This window comes from Mustela lutreola, chromosome 7 (assembly GCF_030435805.1).
Source record: "Mustela lutreola isolate mMusLut2 chromosome 7, mMusLut2.pri, whole genome shotgun sequence".
Lineage (NCBI taxonomy): Eukaryota > Metazoa > Chordata > Mammalia > Carnivora > Mustelidae > Mustela > Mustela lutreola.
This window is the reverse complement of record NC_081296.1, coordinates 43,089,123-43,106,672: the sequence shown is the minus strand read 5'-3', so window position 1 is coordinate 43,106,672 and position 17,550 is coordinate 43,089,123. Positions and strand designations below refer to the sequence as shown.

General features: G+C 42.5%; 1 protein-coding gene across 2 annotated transcripts in view; it reads left to right on the top strand.

The window, feature by feature from the left end:
• RAB27A (RAB27A, member RAS oncogene family) overlaps positions 1-17,550 on the top strand; it is an 80,377-nt gene that overhangs the window by 2,412 nt on the left and 60,415 nt on the right. Inside the window, exon 2 of one of the 2 annotated variants that reach the window (XM_059180557.1) lies at positions 15,539-15,659. The exons of the other annotated variant lie outside the window; for it this stretch is intronic. The gene's annotated coding sequence lies outside the window, so the exon portion shown is untranslated. The remainder of the gene's footprint in view (positions 1-15,538; positions 15,660-17,550) is intronic. 2 annotated transcript variants of the gene reach the window in all.

Genomic DNA, 17,550 nt, shown 5'->3' with positions numbered 1-17,550 from the left:
CCTCTGCTTGGAATGCTTTTTTCCTTGAAATGTCTACATGGATTTCTCACTCATTTCATCCAAGTCAGAAGTCATTTCTTTAGGGAGGCTTACATGAACCATCCTATCTCAAACAGCATCCCTCACCCACCCATAATTTTTTGCCCCCTAACTTTGTCTTATTTTTCTTCAGAGTATCTGTAGCAATAATTGTCATTACACACACACACATACACACACACAGTCTCTCTCTCTCTCTCTCTCTCACACACACACATACTCCCTCTCTCCCTCTCTCTCTCTCTTACACACACACACACACACACACAGAGAGACACAACTATTGTCTCCCACTGGTAGAATAGGCTTCATGAAGGTCAGGAATTTATCTTGTTCACTGTGGTGTACATAGCACCTAGAATGGTTGTTGGCATGTAGTAAACTCTAAAAAATATGTGTGGAAAGAATGAAAAGGGAACGAGAGACTGAGAAAGGAGGATCACTCTATTGGTCCTTTCTCTCTGTTCCTTCACACTTCACCTAAGAGAAGCAGTGTCCATAGTTACACTAAGATCTCCCATGTCTGTCCTATTCTATCCTTTTATTCCCCCATGACAATGGTTTAAGCCTGCATGGAAAGGGAAAGGCTTTGGGTTCTTCCCACAGTGGCAGTGGGGAGCCCTCTTCTCTGTAGCCTGGGCAGACTGTATGGGGGCATTTGGCTCTTCCCTACAGTGATACCTTTCTTCTTCTTCTTCTTTTTTTTTTTTTTTAAGATTTTATTTATTTATTTGACAGAGAGATCACAAGTAGGCAGAGAGGCAGGCAGAGAGAGAGGGGGAAGCAGGCTCCCTGCTGAGCAGAGAACCTGATGTGGGGCTCGATCCCAGGACTCTGAGATCATGACCTGAGCGGAAGGCAGAGGCTTTAACCACACTGAGCCATCCAGGCACCCCCAGTGATACCCTTCTTGTGTGTCAAATCAAGAAAATAGAAATTGATTTCTTGATGAATATTTTACACTACAGTGAATTCATCTTTCTCTGGCTTCTAACTGAAATTGCAACTCCTGACACACATTTTGGCATTTAATTACATAATTTCTTTAGACTGTCAACTGTTTGTATATATGTTGTCTTATATGTCTTATGGCTGGATCGTAATATCCTGGAGGCAGTGTATGACTTCAGCTCACTTTTTAAGGCTTATACTGCAAGGTATCTTGGATAAAAGGAATGTTCAATAAACCTTTGCTGAGTATACCAATAAGTTAATGAATTAACCTGGATTTATTTTTATCATTGGAAACTTCTAGCCCATACATTTAATTTTTCTTAGCCAACAGCTATAAATATCTTGTTTTAGTCTACCTTATTCTGCTGCTTCTGAAAGAGCAGTATTGACTACAGTTGAATAGGATTTCCTGCTGCCCTTTCTCAGCGAGAATTGAATTAACAGCCTAGAGAGTATGGTAATTAATTTTACAAGTTATTTAAAAATTGAATATGCTTTCCATTATTATTTAAACTTATCTTGGGATGTGTTCTATTTGTATCTTCACTGAAAAATATGGAAAAGGATTATTTATACATATATAGGGGATTTATACAAATATATATTTTCTCTAATGAATTATAGGTTTAACCCTCCCTGAAAAACAAAACAGAGCTTGCATATTTAAGGTCTGAGCCCCTAACTAACTAGATGGGGGAAATCCTTTCACAATGTAAATGTTCATCAAATGATCATGAAGTATACTTTAAACACCTTGCAGTTTTGTTTGTCAGTTTTACCTCAATAAAGCTAAAATTAAGAAGAAATAGTGTGAGCCCCAAAGAAGCAAGATTGTGTTGCCATTATCAAAACAAGATTGGCTTCTGAAGAGAGTAATTTTTCCCCTTCACGGCTTTTGCTTTCTTATGCCTTGTGCAGTTTTTACTAGAACCACATTTATTCCCCTGCTTCTTGGTCAGGAAGTTTAAGTTTACGATCTGGTTTCCCTTAAGCTGATTACTTGGGAGCAGACGTGAGCCCGGAGTTGGAGGAAGAGATAAAGGGTTTGTAATTAACTTTATGTCAGGAGGGTGAGAGGCGGAGCAGGGAGCATTGAGCTCCATTGGCCTCCTGTCTGGTCGTGCCGCAGAGAAGGCACACCACATTCTCTGTTCTGTATGAGTGAGGTCTACTAACACTCACATTTTATTTACTGTTAACTCAAATTTGATGCCTCGCTTACTTAAGAGGAAAGTTGAGAGTCATTTTTCCATTTGTTTATTTGTTTATGGCCTCTGTATATGTTACTCTTGAGAAGGCCTTCCATTTAGCGCCCCAGCCACTTTAGAACTACCCGTGTGTTTGGAATCAGAGTTTTGATTCTTAAATCAAACTTTTAATGTGGGGTTGGAGGTAGGGTGCTAGATTTAGCAAGTGAAAAAAAATTTGCATTTTGGATAGACAATGAATAACTTCTTACTATAAGTGTGTTCCATAAATACTTGTACTAAGGAACTATTTATTGTTTTTATGAAATGCAAATGTAACTGGTTGTCTTGTATTTAATCTGTCAAATCTAGTCTGATAAACAGTTTATGAGCAGGAAATGAATTGATCATGATAATGTCCAAAGAGTGAGAGACCTATGGCTTATTTTGGTGACCATACATGTGTCTATCTTAAGGACAGAGAGGGGGCATCTTGCTGGTTCAGTCGGTGGAACATACAACCAGTGACCTTGGGGTTATGGGTTTGAGCCCCACATTGGGTGTAGAGATTATTTAAAAAAAAATCTTTAAGGACAGAGAAGATTTATAAGCTCAAGGGGTATAAAAAAAATGGAAGGAAGTGGAGGATTTAGTTTTATTTTAGTTATTTGTAGTTAGGAAACTCATATCCACAGACTTTAAGTCACTTTGTAGGATCACAGAGTTAGTAGAAGAGACAGGACTGGAACTCCAGGCACAGTGGTTGGTCTGTTGCATAATATCTTCCTATAAGATATATCTATATCTATATCTATATCTATGTCTATATATCTTTTCATGTTGACCCTTAATCACTCTTTTTTAAAAATTCCAATATAGTTAACATACAGTGTTATATTAGTTTCAGGTGTACAATATAGTGATTCAGCAAATACCAGCCTAAATCACTTCTGTTGTCACCATCCTATGATCACTCCCTTATCACACAGTCCTTCCAGTCCCCAGATCCAGTGGTGGGCAAAGCCACTCTCATGAGACATCCTTGACTTTTCTTGGAGAGCCACATGACTGTCAAAAACCACCATTTGGTTGTATTCCCGTGACGATGCCAGAAAGCCCGTTATTCAATGTGGTTTTATTCCTTTTGAGGTCTTGTTAATAATTTTGTCCCCTTTAAGTTTTGATGCTTTGATTATGGTTGACTTACTGAGAGTAATTTCACAAAAACGAAGTATTGTCTTATTGACAGCCTGCTTGCTTTGTGGCCTACTCCTGTGAAATTCCTCATTGCATTGCTTTGTGGTACATCAATTATGGAAGATCTATGGGAAGGATAAATAAATTACATAGATAGAGGTGACTTTCTCTGTAGAGATGTGTTCTTATAAAACACTGAGTTATTTTATTATCTTAAAATTGTTTATACTTATTTAAGAAAGCAACCTTGAAAATGAACATGCTTCCTCTGTCACTAGAATACTGTATTTTAGAGCCTCTAATTTGTTTTTTCATAGATCTGCTGATTAATTCATGTAAAGCCTTACCAGCTGCCAGGTCAAAGCGTAATAATTAAATTGGTTGCCAAGAGACTGAAAAATCTGTTCATTCTTATTGACGGCAGTTCATGTATCCTACCCTGATCCCACCACATGGGTGGCTGGTCAAGTCTTATCTGAGTATGAATGATTACTTATCTTCTATGTATTTGTACCCTTAAAAGCAAAGACAGGGTGTCAGTCAACTAACTAAACCTTATGATAAGTTACTTTTATTCTAGTTATACCAACCCTAAGATGAGGAGGAATAAGACATATAGAAATAGGTCATGAATTAAGTTTTCATTTGAGATACCTAAGAATTTTAAAATATAATCTATCGTGGTGGCCAGAATTCCTTTGTTTCTTACAAGGTATGATTGATTTTCATAATGAATCTCACCACTGCAAGGGGGTGACCCCAAGAATGAGTAAAAAGTTCTAGCAGTCCTTAAAAAGAGAAGGTATTATTCTTGTTTGATACTGGAGACCAGATGTGGCCAAAGAAGCTGCTTGGCTATTCCTGACTGGGCTTCTGTTGTCGGGGACAAGGTCAAGTGTCCATTACCCTGTTCTGCTTTGTCACAGAAAGGCATGAAGTGGGTTGTGATGCTTCCTCAGGGAGTGACTCACCTCTGTGTTCTAGAGCTCCTGTTTGAATGTGGGGGAGCCAACGTAGCTGGGACTTAGAAGGCTGGGTGTTAGTCTCTAATACTGCTAATAATTAACTATGTGATACCGCACCAGTGGTTCTCAGGGCTGATTTTGACGCTCTCCTCCTGTGGGGACATTTGGCAATATCTGGAGACAGTTTTGGCTGTCAAAACTGAAGAGTTACTACCGCCATTTAGTGGATAGACACAGGGCGGCCCCTCATGACAAAAGATTGAATGGTGCCAAAGCTGAAAAATTAGACATTAGACAAATCAGTGAATCTCCCTGGCCTAACATTTTTCTGATGAATGGTGCCAAAGCTGAAAAATTAGACATTAGACAAATCAGTGAATCTCCCTGGCCTAACATTTTTCTGACATTCTCTCTGACATTCTGACAACATTCTCTCTATCTGTGAAGTTCCCTAAGACTGACTCTACCACTGTTGTTTTTTCCACCTCTCACTTACCCTGATTCTAAATGTAGAATAGGGTCCAGGTGTCGACACTGATGGGCAGTGGGGACTGTGAACCCCTGCCCTCAGGGATCACATGGAGGAGATCCTTGTAGGGGTGCCAGGTGGACCATCTGAGAGGAATGGACGCTGTGGTGACAGTGTCCACAGGAGGTCTGCCATGTGATGCAGCATAACTGGAAGCCTGCCAGAAACTCAAAGAGAGCACTGTGACTGAAGGCTTGGTCTCTAAATTCCTCAGAGCCCTGTGCTCTCCACACCTATTCATGAGGAGCTTTCAGCTGACCAGGACTGTCAACTTCCCAGGTTTCCAGCCAGCTTCCATACCCTTGTGGCAGGGGTGCCTTGGACATCAGAGTTTCCCAAGGAAATATTAAGATGGACAGTTTCCGGGGCACCTGGGTGGCTCAGAGGGTTAAGCCTCTGCCTTCAGCTTGGGTCATGATGCTGGGATCGAGCCCTGTATTGGGCTCTCTGCTCAGTGGGAAGCCTGCTTCCCCCTCTCTCTCTGCCTGCCTCTCTGCTTACTTGTGATCTCTCTCTCTCTCTGTCAAATAAATAAAATATTTTTTAAAAAATATGGACAGTTTCCTCACGAACACCTGATTTTCGGCTTAACTAGAGCCTCTCTGAAAGATTTAAAAGTCAACAACAAAAACTCTCTATGCTAAGTCATCAGCTCATTTTGCCACCCAGGAAAGGAAACCTCTCTTGCTGTGCTTCGAGCATTGTGTAATTCAAGTGGTGGTAGGCCCCAGAAGCCAGGTGGCTTAGCCTTCGCTCCACCTCAGAGGTTCAGAGCTGTGCTCCAGGTCACATGGTTAATTGATGACAGAGAAGATTCTAGAAGACAAGTCTGTCTGCTGGTTCTCCACTGTGTTCTTTCCATGTCCCTATGCTCCTATTTCTTGATTGTAACCAGGTATAACACGGGCAGGACAAAATTGTGTTGTTTTGTTGTTTAATTTTCAGATGGAACTTTAACAAACCATATCTCTTCCTTGACCCTTCTGAAATATCACAGGAAGTGAAACAAGTATATTATGATTTTAACCTAAATTAAAGCCATCCAGAAATAACTGGGCACTTGCTATGGTGATGTGCCAGCTGCCAGTGAAAGGCCACCCTTATTTCTTCCCTATATTGCTGCTTTTCTGGTCCCATTCTTACCCCCTCCCCCTGGCCCCTGCTACAGCCCATTCCTCACACAAAACTAGTGATCTTCAAACAGTGTGAATCAGATCACATCCTTCTTCTGCGTTAAATTCCTCTGCCATTTCCCACTGTGGCTGGTATAAGATTCAGATGTTCTGACCTTGTTCTGTAGGGGTCTCCATGATCTGGGCTCTGCTGCCTCTGTGACTTCAGCTCATCCCTGTGCCTCCATCTCCAGGCTCATCTCCTTCCTTTCTGTCTCTTTGAGATGCCAAGCTCATTCCTTCCTCAGAGCCTCTGCACTTGCCCTTAACTCCTCCTCAGTGTGTTTTTCTCTAGATCCTCACCTGGCTGGCCTCTTGGCATCATTCAGATTTAATTTCAAATATCACCTCTTCAAAGAGGCGGGTGATGACTTTCACCCTGATGACTGTGTTAAAAGTAGCCTCTGGACACTCACTATCCTGTTATTGGGTTGTTGTCTTCACCGAACTTACTACTGTTAGAAATTATTTTATCCTTATGTTCACTTATTTATTGTTTCTCTCTTCCTGCTAAAATGTTCTCTCCACAGGGCAGGAACTTTTTCTGTTTTGTGAAGTGCTACATGTTTAACCCCTAGAATCATACCTGGCACATGACAGATGATAATGAATGAATGACAGGGACGCCTGGATGGCTCAGTGGGTTAAGCGTCTGCCTTCGGCTCAGGTCATGATCCCAGTGTCCTGGGATGGAGCCCCATGTCAGGGTCCCTGCTCAGCAGGGAGTCGGCTTCTCCCTCTGCCCCTCACCCTGCTCGTGCTCTCTCTCATGCTTTTTCTCTCTCTAAAATAAATAAATAGAATCTTTAAAAAAATGAATGAATGAATGACAGGGTAAGTAAATGAGCAGTTGGTGATAGAGAAGATTGCTTTATAGATTTAGTGCTATGTAATTCCTGTTTTCTCTTACATGTTGGACTATATTTTTTATTTTTTTATTTTTTATTATTATTTTTTAAGATTTATTTATTTATTTATTCAACAGACAGAGATCACAAGTAGGCAGAGAGGCAGGCAAATAGAGAGAGAGAGAGGAAAGCAGGCTCCCTGCGGAGCAGAGAGCCCGATGCGGGGCTCGATCCCAGGACCCTGAGATCATGACCTGAGCCGAAGGCAGCGGCTTAACCCACTTAGCCACCCAGGTGCCTGAGGACTATATATTTTTTTTTTTTTTTTTTTTATTATTATTTTTTTTTTTTTAAAGATTTTATTTATTTATTTGACAGAGAGAGATCACAAGTAGGCAGAGAGGCAGGCAGAGAGAGAGGAGGAAGCAGGCTCCCTGCTGAGCAGAGAGCCCGATGCGGGACTCGATCCCAGGACCCTGAGATCATGACCTGAGCTGAAGGCAGCGGCTTAACCCACTGAGCCACCCAGGCGCCCCTGAGGACTATATTTTTTAAACTAAAACCAGAATGCTAGTTTACTGACTGATGAGAAGTGGAACTGCTAGCAGTTTTTCCTTTGAGGACTAATATACTTGCCTCCTGCAGTAAAACTCCATGGGGAGCACATACAAAAGAAGACAGCTACTTGGTGAGCCCAGACTCAGGGCACAGGGACTTAGAAATCAAAAAATTCCGAGAGCTGCAGTGCTGAAAGAGGCCTGAAAGATCACCGTGGTAATGCTTCCTCGCAACTGGCTGCCTGTGAAAATCACACGGGGAGATTTAGTAAAACATACCCACACAAAGCCACACATCTTCCAGTCTCTCCTTTGCAGATTCTAATTTGTTAGTTTGCAGCCATGCCTGGGGAATCCACGTTTTCTTTGAAATGCTGCCAAAATGAGGGATGGCGCACAACCAGGTTCAGAAACCAGTGACTGAGCGCCCCCCCCCCCCGTTTTCAGATAAGTAAACTGAGGCTCAGAGAGATTAAGTGCCTCCCTCACTCAGGCTCTCACATAGGGTGAGCAGAGAGATGGCACTCAGCTCTCCCAGCCCTCTTTCTACATGGTTCACGGAAAGCGACCACAAAGATTCTCAAGGGCAGAGGCAGCACTGCCTCGGAAATTGCTGGTTTATTACTTTTTTTCTTTGTTTACATAAAACTAACCAGTCTCCTGTCAAACAGGAAATGCATATGGCCTAGTTTTTCTTTTTTACAACAAAGTGTCAGATCAGTTAGATTTAGATTCTGGGGCTGCAGAATGATGATCAGAGGGTGGTTCTGGGGCCAGCACCATCAGTACCACCTGGAACTTGTTAGAAATGCAGATTCTTACCCAGAAGTACTGACTGAAACTCTGGAGGTAGGGTCCACAGTCTGTATTTTATTTTATGTTATAGATTTTATTTATCAGAGAGAGAGAGAGAGAGAGAGCACACGAGCAAGCATAGCAGGGGGAGGGGTTCAGGGAGAAGGAGAAGCAGGCTCCCTGAACAAGGAGCCTGATGTGGGCCTCCATCCCAGGACCTTGGGATCATGACCTGAGCCGAAGGCAGATGCTTAACTGACTGTGCCACCCAGGCACCCCTACACATTCTGTATTTTAAAGCCATCCAGAAGATTCTGATGCACACTCAAGTTTGAGAACCACTGTCCATGGGTACATTTTGCAATTCAACCATTGGTTAAAGCTGCCGGCCTCGGCCTTTTAGTCTGTGACTCATTAACATCAAGGCCTCAAGTTAAGCTAGGCATCTGCTTTCTTTGATGGCATTTATTCAAAACAGGGCCTCTAGTTATCGGTCTTCATTAGAATGCCATACAAAGGGAAGGAGGGGAAGGAATTAATACTTACTGAGCACCTGCTATGTGTGAGGAGCCCTATGTGAGGCTATTACTTCTCTCATTTAATTCTCGCCACCATCCTGCTAGGTGGGTATTAGTTTCTGTATGTTACAGATTTGGGATAGGGAGGCTGGTAGAGGTTAAACATGGTTTTGTATATGGGTCCTTTGACATTTTGCTATCTGTTGTCTCCCTACAATAGCTGCTCTCAACTCTTCTTATGGATAACCGGGAATCCCCTGGGAAGCTTGTTATGCATACAGATTCCCTAGCCTCTCTGTCAGAGATCCTAATTCCGAAGCCTGGTTGGAACCCAGGACTCTGGATTCTGCTGCTAGTGGGCATCTGGCCATACTTGGAGAAATCCTATCCTAGCTCCATCCACGGTGGTTAGAGCAGATGCTCCTCAAGGTTTGATGAGGGCCTGTGGTTCTCCCGTGTTTCGTGTGCTCCCAGACCTTGGGTGGGGATGTTGGCAGAACAAATATGAGCCTAGGAGGAGGAAGCTTGGGGGTATGTATAAAGTAGTCTCATATTTCTACTCTCTGCTGCCTCTTAGAGGGTTCCTAGGCCATGTTTTGGCTTTGAGTAACTTGGTCCTTTTTGCTATCTATCCCAAATTGTACAGCTTTTCTTAGAGCAACTTTACCCTTGTGTTGGTGGGATGTACAGTTGTGAGCACTTTCCTCCAGGCTGTAATTAATATCTATCGAATTCTGAGTTGCTTCAGCTTTTGAGGTCAGAAATGGGGTTTCATCTGTTCGATGAAAACGTACATACTTATTTTTTAGGGATAGAATTGACATATCTTAATGAATGAGATGTCAGTCCATTAGGAGACTATATGATTTGGTTCCATTATGAAGGAAAAAAGTAAGATGCAAATGTAAAAAGAATGCTCTTATTCTGCCTGATGTCCTTCCACGTGAGGTGACATGCTGATTGGTCCATAGGTTTGGAAACAGCTACTGACATACGTACCCCAGGTCTCCCATCGTATAAAAAAGATGCATGTATAGAAAATGGCGAGAACCTCCCAGGCCTTTGCCTAGTGGAGGAGTCAGCAGTGTGGAAATATTAAATAGCTTTAATATGTCTTAGTCCCTGAAATAAAATTGTGTAGGGCAAGGGCAGAAGGAAATCCACAAAAGCACATATTTTGGTCTCCTGAGATCCTCTGCATATAAGGCAAATTCTTTTTGCCAGGAAGAAAATAACCAAGTTACAGGGTAAGTATCTAAGAATAATTTCTGTGGCCACTGCTATTCGAGTTGACAATAACAGTGAGTAACCAGTATAATGGCTCAAGCTACAACCTGAGTGCTTACCGTGTCAGGAAATATGCGCACATTCTCTCATTTCATCCTCAACAGACTTTCAGCAGAGATATCATCCTTCACTTTACAAATGATGAAACAAGCTCAGGAGGATTAGGTAATTTTCTCAGGGCTGGGACTGAGATTTCCAGGATGCAAGACTGTCAGTGCTAGGGGTGCCTGGGGGGCTTAGTTGGTTAGGCATCTGCCTTGGGCTCAGGTGATGATCCTGGAGTCCCTGGACTGAGCTGCACATCAGGCTCGCTGGTCAGTGGGGTCTACTTCTCCCCCTGCCCTCCCTCTCAGATTGTGCTCTGTGCTCTGTCTCTGTCTCTCTCTCAAATAAACACTTAAAATATTAAACAAAACAAAACAAAACAAAACAAACAAACAAAAAAAAAAACAAAGAAAACTGCCAGTGCTAAAACTAGGACAATCCTGGGTAAACTGGGATGGTTGGTTACCCTGAGTTGGTCACCCAACCCACCGACCTACAGCTGATAGTTCAGAAGTAAGCCCAGAGGGTTCTGAGTAGTCAGATGGTTCATATATGGAAACTTGCTGATTTGTCTCACAGAGACTTTCAGAATGTTCCTTGATACCCCCTTTCCTCCATTTTACTTGCAGTTCTTTTTTTTTTTTCTTTTAAGATTTTTATTTATTTATTTGACAGAGAGAAATCACAAGTAGGCAGAGCAGCAGGCAGAGAGAGAGGAGGAAGCAGGCTCCCTCCTGGGCTCCATCCCAGGACTCTGAGATCATGACCTGAGCCTAAGGCAGAGGCCCAACCCACTGAGCCACCCAGGCACCCCTTACAAGCAGTTCTAAAAAGCTTGGTTATTTGGTTTCCAGGTACCTTGTCAATTAGAAACTGAACTTTGGAAGGGGAAGTGGTTATTGTAGAAAGGCACACTGATTACGATGGTCAGGGACGTCTGGCTGAAGGTGGGAGCAAGGAGAATGAAGTATAAACGAGTAAAAGATGAAATCATTACAGGGGCGCCTGGGTGCCTCAGTGGGTTAAGCCGCTGCCTTCGGCTCAGGTCATGATCTCACGGTCCTGGAATCGAGTCCCGCATCGGGCTCTCTGCTCAGCAGGGAGCCTGCTTCCTTCTCTCTCTCTCTGCCTGCCTCTCAGTGTACTTGTAATTTCTCTCTGTCAAATTAAAAAAAAAAAAAAAGATGAAATCATTACAGTAGTCAGGAGACGTTTATCACAGTGGCAAACATATCTTAATAAAAATAGCTGTTACTGAACACTATGTGTTGGACAATATTTTAAGCACTTATAGGAATCACATAATTCAATTCTTCTAAAATGATTCTATTATCCCTGTTTCTCAGATGAGGAAACTGGGGCACAGAGAAGTTAACTAACTTGCTGAAGATCACACAGCCAGTAAGTAGTAAAGCCAAGATTCAAAGTTTCCAGAGCCCAGATCCTCAGCATCCTGATTCACTGTAGATCCTGGGTGCTGAGGAGGTAGCACAACAACTTAGTGATGTTTTTTTTAATGTCCTGAATCATCTAAGAAAAAAAAATTAAAGCATGGACATTACATTTTACAGTAGTCCCCCCCTATCCATGGGAATATGTTCCAAAGTCCCCAGTGGATGTCTGAAACCGTGGTTAGTACTAAATCCTATATCTACTATGTTTTTTCCTATACACACATACCTATGATAAAGTTTGATTTATAAATTAGATACAGAAAGAGATTAACAATAACTAATAATAGAACAAATGTAACAATATACTAAATGAAGTTATGTGAATGTAGTGTCTTTCTCTCACTCAAAACATCTTACTGTGCTCTCCTTATCCTTCTTCTTGTGATGATGTGAGATGATAAAATAACTATGTGATATGTTGAAATGACATGATGACCTAGGCTTTGTGATTGTTATGCCCAAGTTTTCGCGTCCAAGAGACCATCAAGGAGCCAACACCAATGCAATCACACGAGGGTTTATTTAACAAGCTGAATCTTGGGCCCAAGTATACCCGACACAGCGGAGCAGGGACTTGGACCCCAAGCTTAGTTAAGGCAGGGATATTTATGGGTTCCTGTTCCTAAAGCAGGGTGGGGATTCCTGTTACTAAAGCAAGGTGGGGGTCTCTGGAACTAAAACAGGGTGGGGCTTCTTAGAACTAAGGTGAAGTAGGGGAAAGTTCAGCCCTTGGGCACAGGGGTCTGAGATGGCTGCCGGAGCTAAGATGGCTGTACTTATGCTAAGGCTAAACCTGAGGTGGGATGGCCTTAATTTTTCTCGGCTTCCACAGTGATGTAGCCTTAGGCAACTATTGACCATCTGATGAATCGTCAGGGATCCTACGCTTCTGGACAGTTACTGACCCCAGGTCTCTGAAACCCCAGAAACCAAAACCGTGGATGGGGTGGGGGGTGTACTACTGTATTTTGTAGAAACTATTTTTTTAAAAAATTTTATCAAGTTATTCATGGACACAGTGTGACAAAAAGCCATTACTCCCCTCCCCCAGCTCATTTCCTGCTCTGCAGAGACTGCTTTCAAGTCTTGTAATTAGGTGATTCTTGCTGGTAGTTACATCTCTTGTCTCTAAACGACATACTGGATATTTCTACGGTCAATTTTCAGTGTTAAGCATTATTTAAATGCCTATGCCTAGACACTTTACCACGGAAGAAGAGACTTTTAACTCATTTCCTCCACATCTGCCTCTACCACACGTGTGTGCTATTTCTGGCCCCTACTCTCAAGTTCTGTGATAGTTTTAGTTAGATCAGTATGTCCTGGGTCTGTTTTTTCTTTACATCTTCCCTCCGGGGCTGGGCGGATTCTCCAGAGAGCATTTGAACCACCTGCCTGTGGAGAATGCCTGTGTTCTGGAAGTTCCCCAGTATGTGTGGGTGGGGGGGTGCGGAGGTATCTCAGTATTTAGAGGATTGCGATTTAAGCAGACTTCCAGTATTTTTAGCCTTGACTTTACCTTCCCCTCATCTCCAGTAGTGTTTGAGGCTCTGGATGCCTGACGCTTTCTGTAGATTGTGTGATAAATTGCTTTTTGGCTTTCCCTAGTGGCAGGTAAAGAGTCATCTTTCTCAGGTCTGCTCCTTAGTTACCTCTTGTCCATTTAGTTTCTAGCTTCCACATTTTGTTGCTGTTGTTTTCATTCATTCTCTTTGTCCTTTTTCCTAAAGGAAAAACAAAACAAAACAAAACACCTCTTTTTACTGTTACCTTAGTGAGATTTGGGGAGGTAGCTGACCTAAGGTGTGTGTTTGGTACATCATCTTTATCCTAAAGTTGGAAAGACATTTTAGAAAACTTTCAATGTGTAGGGGTCAAAAGAAGTTTGTGTTGCTGGGGCGCCTGGGTGGCTCAGTGGGTTAAGCCTCTGCCTTGGGCTCAAGGTCATGATCTCAGGGTCCTGGGATCGAGGCCCGAGTCTTTTACTTCTATGTACTACTCAAAATGTAGTTCTAGGACTAGGACTACCTGGGTATCACCTGGGCCTCACCCAAACTGATTGAATCAGAATTAGAATTTTATCAAAATCCCTAGGAGCATGCTAAACATGCTGAAGATTGAGAAGTGCTAATATTTACTCAACTCCTACTGTAGTTAGGATAAGCTAATTTTAATACATTTTAATCTGAGATTTAAAAATCTTGGTATATTCACTTACTAAATTTTCCAAATTCTAAAGGTTGCTGTGAATAATATAAAGGAGTATGTAAGTTTTCACGAATATGCATCTTCTCTCCCTTTACAAACCATGTCTGTCCATCTGAGTCAACATCAGATGTGAACCCCAAATTCCATGTCATTTGCCATGAGAGATTCCATATTGGTTCTATTCAGGCTTTTTAAGCTGCCCACAGTTCTTGAGGCTGGTGATAGGGTTTTACAGATTGGGTAGGTTGTGTTTTCAGTCACCCATCAAACTGCCAAAGTTAGAGGGTGGCTTCCCCTGAAGGCAAAGGATAGATTAATTAGTCTAAGCCCAGCCTCTGTCCCAGTGACAGATATATGCTTAGCAAGTGATTGTGGGATGAGCAAACCAAAGATACAATTCCTGTCTTCAAAATATTCACCAACCAGCATAACTTGGATGTCACCATGTAGGGTTGACCAGCACTAGGGAAGAGTAAGCACAGAGAAGGGGCATCTAACTTAGCATTACCGGCAGAAGGAGCCAAAGGGCTACATGATTTGATGAGCCTAGCTTGGTGCATTTAGAGCAGCGGCTGTCAGTTTAGTGTTTATTAGAATCACTTGGGGGCTTGTTAAAACAGAGACCCTGTTGCCATCCTGACAATTCTGACTCAGTGCACATGGGGCAGGCCCAAGAATGTGCATTTCTAACCACATCCCGGGTGATGCTGATGATACTGATTTCACATTTTGAAAACCACTGGTTTTAGAGAATTATAAAGAGTTCTTGTGGCCGGAGTCAGGGGACAGGGAATGGTGGGTGATACTGAAGGCAAAAGTCTAAGGAGTAGGGATTTCATTAGGGAGCTTGTGGGGGGTCCAGTTTTCCAGAGGAGAGTGGTGCACACCCATTTGCCGTTTGGAAAGATCATTCTGGGTGCGGTGTGGAGGATGGATCAGCAGCAGGGCTAGGTTAGAGGCCAGGAAACTAAGTAAGTGGATGATCATAGACATCCAGATGAGAAATAATAAAAGCTTGGAGACAGGTGGGAGGACGAAAGACCCCTAGAACTTGGTGGCCAGTTGGAAGTGGGAGGGGAAGAGGGGGAGGAGTCACAGTGGACCATCAGCTCTCCCACTGGCTGGGTGTTGGGATTGTGTCGCTCAAAACCAGGAGGAGAGGGGGTCTGAAGCAGGGTCTGGAAAGAAGAGCAAAGGAGGTAAGTCAAGGGTAGGGCATGTTGAATTTGAAATGCCAGCAAAAAATCTGGGTGGACCTCCCAGTGAGGAGTTTTCTTTCTGGGTCTGGAGGCCAGGAGAGGCCTGGTAAGTCATCTAGCCCTGTCCCTTCTGCCACTTTCATTTGGTTTCCTGTGTTGTTTGATTGAATCAGGCATTGCATTTGTGAAGAAACACTACTGGTATAACCTTTCAGGACCTGAAGAATGCAATGCTTTTAAAGATCCTTTCTCAAGAAAACAAATATTCTACTCTTTTTGATTGGGGGAAAAGAAAGAGTTGGAGTACCAGTCTTATAACACCAGAAGAGGTTAATACAGCGAGCTCCCTTTGGTGTGTGAGGCCAGTGGAATTGGGTTTTAGTAAGCTTGAAAGGAGCAAAATCACTTGACTGGTCTTCAGGCCATATGACGAACAGCTGAGACTAATTAGCTGGATTGTGGGTTTTTTACAGAGATGCCTGATTTTGAAAGTTGTTGGAGTGGACTGCTTTTCAAAAGACTCTTTTGAAAAACTTTTATAAGTAGGCGATTCTGGCTTTAACATTTCTTTTCGTATTACATAGACAACAAGTAACCTTTTTGAAGAGGACATGTGATTGGACGCTGTCTAATTGTTGAAGTGTTGGGAGCAACATTTCTAAAGTTTTAGAATAACCACCAACGACTTATACTCCCTCCTTCAAGGTATGGTTTTGTGTTTAAATATGTATATAGGGACACCTAGGCGGCTCAGAGGGTTAAAGCCTCTGCTTTCTGCTCTGGTCATGATCTCAGGGTCCTGGGATTGAGCCCCGTGTCGGGCTCTCTGCTCAGCACGGACCCTGTTCCCTTCCTCTCTCTCTGCCTGCCTCTCTGCCTACTTGTGATCTGTCAAGTGAATAAATAAAATCTTAAAAAAAATAGAAAAGAAATATGTACATATACATGGTTTTTTTGTAGAGGTTTCAAATTCTACCATGCCAGTTTTCATATACTTAGAGTATGTGCAATTTACCATAAAATACCACTGCCTGTGTTAACTTTGTTTTTCTTTTTAAGCCAAAGACTCTAAAACACCTGCTAAATTTCTGGGGGTACATATGGGTACATATGTAATGTACATATGTAAAATTTACATTTACATATGTAAATTTTTGGGTACATATGAATACTGACTGCATCTTTCCTTTCTTTTCTTAACTGTAATAAGGTAACATAGGTTTTTATTCTCAGATAATATGTTTTCTTATTTAAACTCAATTAGCCAGTGTATAGTACCTCATTAGTTTCTGGTAATATGTTGAATAAGAGAGCTGATCAAGGATGAAATTGCTCTAAGTCTTGTTCATCCTCTGAGGATTTCACAAAAATTCCAGCTTATTGGGATTTTGTTTTTAATATTGTTAACAGCTTTCATGGAGAAAAGTTTTATCTAAGTATGTGTTTTACATAAGGTATATTTCTTCCATGAATTAAATTTGCCCCCAAAGAATTGTTAATTTTGTTAGGTTTTGAGGTAGTATTGTGGTTATGTAAGGAGAGATCGGGATATTTTAGAGGTGCTTAGTGACAGGACGCAGGAGTGAAGGACCTGGGGGTGGGGTCTCATGAGGTCTCATGTTCATGACACAGTTCTCTCTTCTTCTGGGTCTGTGCGTGTTTGCCAGGACTGCCCTGACAAAGCGCTACAAACAGGGCAGAAGGGTGTTGGCAGGGTGGGTTCCTTCTGAGGACGGTGAGGAAGAATCCGTTCCAAGCCCCTCTCCTTGGCTTGCAGATGGCCGAGTCTCCCTGTGTCTCATCTTCTCGTCTTCCCTCTCTGAGTGTCCTTTTATGAAGAAGGAGTTTGGATGCAGACACTCAGGTCATACAGCTGATTAGTGTCAGCGTCCAGGCAAGTCCCGACTTCCACTCTGGGGTGCTTGGTTTTGTTTTCTTTGCTGCGAGTCCAGGCTTTTCTCCGAGGAGTGAATCCAGAGCCCTGGTGATCAGAAGTAACTATGGGAAAAACCTTAATTAAAAATCGACTTTGTCTGTCTAGATTCTTGGATTATAAATTAAAAAAAAAAATTTTTTTTTAAAGAAAAAGTGTTATGGCAGAACTGTTTATTCATGACGGTATCGTATCCATAGACCGTCCAGGTTGGAGTTCATACATTCCAAAGGAATGTATCTTGATTGCTTTCTGTGTCTCTTACAACTTTCCCCTTGTCCTTTCCAGACACAGTATTCAGTGACCCAGCAGCCATTAGAAAACAACAACATGATTTTTTCTTTTTAGTTGCTGCTGCTGCTGCCCACAAGACAGGAACTGTGGCAGCAAATGCTGATGAAACTTTGTGGCGGGGGAGGATGGCACCATAGCAACCGAGACCTGCACCTTTGAGCGGGTCCCGGAACCCAGACTTCTCTTGCCGCTGTTCCAGTTTCCGCCCTCTCTCGAGACCCTCAGCACCCCAGTGCTCAAAGAGGAAATGCCCACCACTTCCCTCTGTTTCTGTTTTCTCCTTTAGGATGAAAGCTTCCTGAGACCCCTTTTCATCTTTGGCTGTCCTTCCTTTCTTCTGCCCTCTGCGCTTGGTGGATTTGTAGCTAG